The sequence below is a fragment of the Otolemur garnettii genome, unplaced genomic scaffold (genome assembly GCF_000181295.1).
Source record: "Otolemur garnettii isolate 467f Iridium unplaced genomic scaffold, OtoGar3 scaffold00072, whole genome shotgun sequence".
NCBI classification, from domain to species: domain Eukaryota; kingdom Metazoa; phylum Chordata; class Mammalia; order Primates; family Galagidae; genus Otolemur; species Otolemur garnettii.
This window is the reverse complement of record NW_003852467.1, coordinates 3,579,377-3,585,952: the sequence shown is the minus strand read 5'-3', so window position 1 is coordinate 3,585,952 and position 6,576 is coordinate 3,579,377. Positions and strand designations below refer to the sequence as shown.

Below are 6,576 nucleotides of genomic sequence, written 5' to 3'. Positions count from 1 at the left end.
TCATCTTTATGTGAATCATTTATCACAAATCTTAGCCTCTATGGAAGCGCATTAACAGGTTTGCTGAGGAAGAGTTGCTTAGTTCTAAAAATAAGGTATTGCTATGTAAACATCCAATGTACCAATATCTTTCACAGAATTAATGTTATGAAGTATCCCGCTAGGTATTCAAGATTATTTATTATAAATCATAATTGTTATCATCACTATTATTATATAGTACAAGAAAAATCACAAATAGTTTACAGCTAATAAAACCACCATGAATATTACGAACACAAGTACATATGCTCCAGTTTTATATTTTAAGAAACAGCCACTTTGGTTCATTAGTTTCCCAGTTTGTATCAGTAGGAACTTTGTCACTTTCTGTCCGTAAGGTATCTTACCCTGATGAGATGCCAGCTTAGAGGTGTCATTCTGTGTATTTTAGTAATAGACACACTCATTTCAGAAGAATGTGTTCCAAGTTTTTTCCAAACCACCAAGACCTATAGAAGTGGGGATAATCTTATTTTTCAGCAACTGTCAATAACAATACAACTTAAAAATTAAAGCAAAATAGCATATTAAGATAGTATTTTTTCCTTTGATTTATGAAAGTTATAAGGTACACACATATAACATTTCATATATCATATATTATGCTACTCATCATTTCAAAGATGCAAGACATGTTTCCAGTATGGAAAAGGCATATCTAGAAACAGAAATTTAAAAAAGTACACAGCAAGTGTGACAAGGGGTAGAATTGTGTGCTGGAAAGAATGGAAAAGCAAATACCCCACGTATTCAACAGTAAAGTGAAATCAGTTCATCACATATAGAAGCAAAACTCAATGGAATTCAAATGGGGGGAGAGGGGATGGGTAAATTCACACCTAATGGGTACACCACACACTTTCTGGATGAAGGGCACACTTACAACGCTCCTTTAACATATATAAAAGCAAATATGTAATCAAAAAGTGTGAAACCCCATGTATTCTGAAACAAGACAAGAAATTAAAAAAAAACCAATTTGAATTATATAGAAGAAAAGATTTTATCAGCCTTGTTAATGATGTGAATGTATTAGAGGAGTACTTTTGTTTTAGTTTGCTTTATTTTAAAGGCAGGGCAGGTCATACATGACTTCAATGATCATAACAAGTGAGAAAATTAGTGATTCTCACTGTAAATAGAATGCATGACTATTTTTTGTGAAAGTACATGATATTTTATGTTCTTGCTGTCTAAATGCCCAACACATGCCAGCCATTGTTTGGTTTTTGTCTTTATTACTTCAGAATGTCAGGAGGCACGCATTTGGTTTACACACTTTGTTTTTGTACAGATTGCATCAAAGTTATACACGTAAGTGTGTCCTTCATCCAGACAGTATGCACTGTACCCAATAGATGTGAATTTACCCATCCCCTCCTCCCTGATTCCTCCTGCACTCTGCTTGATTTTCATTGTGATTTACTTCCGTGTGTTCACTTAAGTGTTGACAGATTCATTTCAATTTGATATTGAGTGCATGTGTTTCTCCATTCTTGTGCTCTTTCACTTAGAAAAATGGTTTCCAGCTCCTTCCAGGTTGTCCAAAAAGAGACTAGCTCACTCATTTTTTATAGCTAAGTAGCATGCATATATGTGCCACAGTATGCATAAACCACATTTTATTAAGCCATTTGTGTATTGGTGTGCACTTGAGTTGCTTCCATCTCTTTGCAGCTGTAAATTGTGCTTCTATAAACATTCAAGTGCAGATATCCTTTTTAGAAAATGACCGTTTTTCCTTTGTGTACACACCCGTCAGTATGACTGCTAGATCAAATGGTAGATCTACTATAAGTTCCTTGATGTATCTGCATACAGTGTGCCATAGAGGTTGCACTAGTTTGCAGTTCCACCAACAGTATGAGTCCCTTCCTCTCCACATCCATCCCAGCATCTGTTATTTGGGACTTTTTAATACAAGACATTCTCATTGGAGTTAGGTGATATCTCATTGTGGTTTAAATTTGCATTTCCCTAATAATCAGAGACACTGGGGATTTTTCATGAGTTTGTTGGCCATTAGTAAATCTTCATTTGGAGAGTTACTGTGTTGTCTTCTGCCTACTTTTTAATGGAGTTGCTTGGTTCTTTTTTTCTGATTTGTTTGTGTTCCTTGTAGATTCTGGTTATCAGTCCTTTATCAGATGTATAACATACAAATATTTTCTCCTTTTCTGTGGGTTGTCTATTTGCTGTTTTGTATCCTTGGCTGTGCGGAAGATTTTTAATGTAATCAGATCCCATTTATTTATTTTTGTCCTTGCTGTGATTGCTTTTGCGGTCTTCTTCATGAATTCTCTGTCTAGGCCAATATTAAGAGTTTTTTTCAATGTTTTCTTCAATATAGTTGCCTACAACTATAATATATATATATATTACATAATACAATATAATACTATATTATAATATATAAATATATATAGTCATCCTCATTATAGTTTAAGTCTTTTAATCACTGTGAGTTAATTTTTGCAAATGGTGAGTGTGTGGATCATTTTTCAGTCTTTTACATGTGGCTAAACAAATTTCCCAGCATGATTTATTGAATAGGGATTCTTCTCTACAATGTATGTTTTAATTTGTTTTGTCAAAATTCAGATCAAAACATGAGGATGATTTCACATCTGGCTTGTCTTTTGTGATACATAGCAATGCCAGGCATTGTTCTTAGTGAATCACTTTGTCAGTGGACTTGTACAAAAGCCTTACGAGGTGTGCAACCTTAATATGCTTATGTTATAGATGAGAAAATAAAGGATTAGACCATTAGATGATCAGACACGTTGCTTAAAGTCTCACCATTAGAAGCTTAGGAAGTCGAGATTTAACATAAGAGAACAAGGGAGGGGGGTGGGCCAATAGAGGGAGGGTTGTTGGGGGAACCACACCTGTGGAGCATATTGTAAGTACACGTTGAATCTATCAGGTGTAGAGCATAAATGTCTTAATCCTGTAATTGGGTAAAGTGTTGAAGGCTGTGTTGTTTAATAGAATGTAAACATTCCAGTTTGTACAAATAATCATCACATTGAATCCTATAATGGCATAAATGTATTTATGATCTATGTACGAAAGACTTAATAAAATAAATAAATAAATAAAATAAGAGAACAATTTCACTACCGGGGTTAATATTCTGGTGGATAAAGAATCTCTTCCCAAATAGATAAATATAAATATAGGAAATTAAGCATATCCAAAATACTATGCTTTGTGAGCTCACAGCTGATTGTATGGGAAACTGAGATTGCCCTGGGATTCCTATTGCCTTATTTACTCAAGGATGAGGAGAAGGGATATGATTTTTCCCATTTACTTTTCCTTCATATCCATAATTCTAGTAACACAAATAGGAATAACATTTAGGAAGTATTAAGTTTATCTAATACCTTTTTATCTACATCAGAATTTACCATCAGTCTTTCACAGATTACTACTTTCATGTGATATTTTTTGGTATATGTAAAGAGTTCTGTTGTAGAACAACCTTGGAAAATAGTGGGTTATAACCAGTTTAACATGCCTCCTTTCAATCGTATTTCCAAGAACCTGTCATAATACATTGTAAATATTCAATAGAAAGGATATAGTATACAACATTTTCTAAACTTACTTAACCAAAGATTTTTTACTATTTTAATGGGCATATATTGGAGCTAGCATTCTATGGGACACATTGGGGAGAGGGACTATTCTAGAAAGTTCAATATAATTTCAGAACATAATAAAGTCACAGCAAGCATTCATATCCTCCCCTCTTAAGTCAGGTGTATAGACCTGTTGCTTAGATACAAGGTAAGCAGAAGAGCTCAATGAATCATATGAAAAGAAAATTATCAATAAAGTATACGATCACATTCTATTATTGAGAAACTCATTTGGCTTTTTTCATATTATGAAGAGTCATATTTAAAACCTACAAGGTAATACAAGCTGCCTGATAACTTGATTAAATAAGAAGTAGAGTGCTTTATGGTAAATAACAGAATTGACAACCATGTCACAGGATCTACATGAACAATTACTGTAAAAGTGTGTCCCTAGAGGATTTCAAATAGATGCCCAAATACCAAATAGCAGTCATTTTCTAAAAGGGTAAAAAGAACTATTAGAAGCTTATATTCTGCACACACGACATGAATCACTTGTTTCCATTAACTTATATATTTTTAAGTTGTCAGCAATGTTTCCCTTTAAAAAAATGTCTTACAGTTCTCATATAGATCATTAAAATTATCTTTCTGTAAGTTTGATAATTTCTTCCTATCTGTATTTCAAAATAATCCTTTAAGTAGGTACCTATTTATTAGAATAGGATATTGATTTATAATTTTCCCAGAGGAAAGAAAACCTTAACTACCATTAACCAGATGAATTTTTCTTCTATTTACAATAACCTTTTCTCAGTTTCCACACTGCTTACTGCCTGTCAAAGTGCTCTCTCCTCCTTTACATTCAGTATCATTAATAATGGCTCTCAGATTCTATTAATACCTATAGTTACCACTGTCACCAAATCTGTTTAAATACTAATCATTGCAGCATTTTTCATAATGGCCAACATTGCAAACATCCAAATATCCATCAATTGGTGAATGGATAAGTAAATCTATTACCCCAGACCAATCCCTTTTTGCTCTTTGATTTCTTTACCTGAAAAAGGTAATGCCCCCTCTTTATAAAATAGTTATATATTCATATTCAAATAGAGCATCTTCCAAACATGAAATACCTTCAATTAAGCTATTTAAATAATGTACTGAGATGTGATTATTACTCTAGGAAACCTTTTTATGAATTTAGTTGCGTTTGATTTTGTTCAAATGCACTGAACACTGAAAGCTACATTTGGAGCTGGAACATACTCTTCTTAGTAAAGTATCTCAAGAATGAGGAAAAAAGTATCCAATGCACTCAATATTATTATGAAATCAATATATAATCACTTATACATTAGTACCAATGATAAAATGCAAACAGTCCAGAAAGATAGAGGGGAGAGGAAGAAAAGGGGCGTGGAGGAGGGAGGACGAGTGGAGGAAGGGTTTTGGGCAGAATCTCACCTAATGTACCCAATGCAAGGGCACATTTCAAAACTACTAATAGTATACTATAAATGTCGTGCCACAAAAATAAGTGAAGTGATGGTTCTGTTAGTTTGATTTAAGCCTTCCACATTGTATATTGAATAATCACATTGTACCCCATAAATATATATAGTTATGATTCACTAAAAATTAAGTTAAGAAAGAGAATAGAGTGGCAGCACCTGTGGCTCAAAGGAATAGGGTGCCAGCCCCATATGCCAGAGGTGGCGGGTTTAAACCCAGCCCCGGGCAAAAACTGCAAAAAAAAAAAAAAAAAAGAGAGAGAGAGAGAGAGAATAGATTGAAATGTATTAAAAACAGGAATTAAGATGTTATCTTATGATATGAATCCATAATTACTCAGGGATATTCAGAATGCAAAATTTTATAAGTAATTATTAGCTAGTGGAAAATTACATATTTTTTTCCTAAATATAAATGAAAATATCTGTATGATTTATGTTTGCAATAAAATACATATATCTATATAGCTATACAAAATAGCTAATCTGGAAACTTTTTGTAATTCAAGTAATTAGATGAAATACAAAATATTGGTTAATAGAGCTTGCATATATACTTTTAAGAACTACAAAGTAAAAGGTATACTTTGTTCACCATTTCTATGATATTTTTTCACCATAGGTAGAATTGAAGGAAGGTGTTTTTTTTGTTTTTTTTTTTTTTGGTTTTTTTTTTCAGTTTTTGACCAGGGTTGGATTTTAACCCACCACCTGCGGTATATGAGATTGGTGCCCTACTCCTTTGAGCCACATGCGCTGCCCCATGTGTTATTTTTCTAAGAATGTTCTTCTCATTTTACAATTATAGTTTTAATCTAATTACATGAATTTTTTCTTAAACGAAGGAAGATTAAAAATTGCAATCCTGAAATTTTCTCTCATACTCTCTAAATACTTTTAAACAAAAAAAGAAACTTTCAAAGTTAATCAAAATCTTAAAGAAAGGAGGCGCCTATGGCTCAAAGGAGGAGGACGCTAGCCCTATATGCCGGAGGTGGCGAGTTCAAACCCAGCTCCAGCCAAACACTGAAAAAAAAAAAAGTCTTAAAGAAAAAATATCAAGGGGTGCTGGCTTCAGCAACACATATACTAAAATTGGAACAATACAGAGAAGATTAGCATGGCCCCTGTGCAAGGCAGACATGCAAATTTGTGAAGCATTCCATATTTTTGTAACCAGTACTTACAGGAAAAATAAAATATCAAGGGATTTTTAACTTTAAAATAGTAATTTCATACAACTTAGAAATTAACAAACCCTGATTTTTTTTTAAAGCAAACATTTTAGCTCTCCTATGGCAAATATTATGCTCAATCTTAACTGGTCTTTGAACTTCTGCTTTTTTTCCTTGATACTAATGCATCCTTTAATTAAAAATATGAAAATTAAAAAATATTTCAAAACTATTAAGAAAAGAGTA

The 6,576-nt window shown here is 32.9% G+C and overlaps 1 non-coding gene across 1 annotated transcript; it reads left to right on the top strand.

Annotated features, from left to right (window-relative positions):
• Positions 1-6,220: 6,220 nt before the first annotated feature.
• On the top strand, positions 6,221-6,327 carry LOC111726609. Its single transcript, XR_002774347.1, has one exon. It is a non-coding gene; the product is annotated as a U6 spliceosomal RNA (small nuclear RNA).
• Positions 6,328-6,576: the final 249 nt, after the last annotated feature.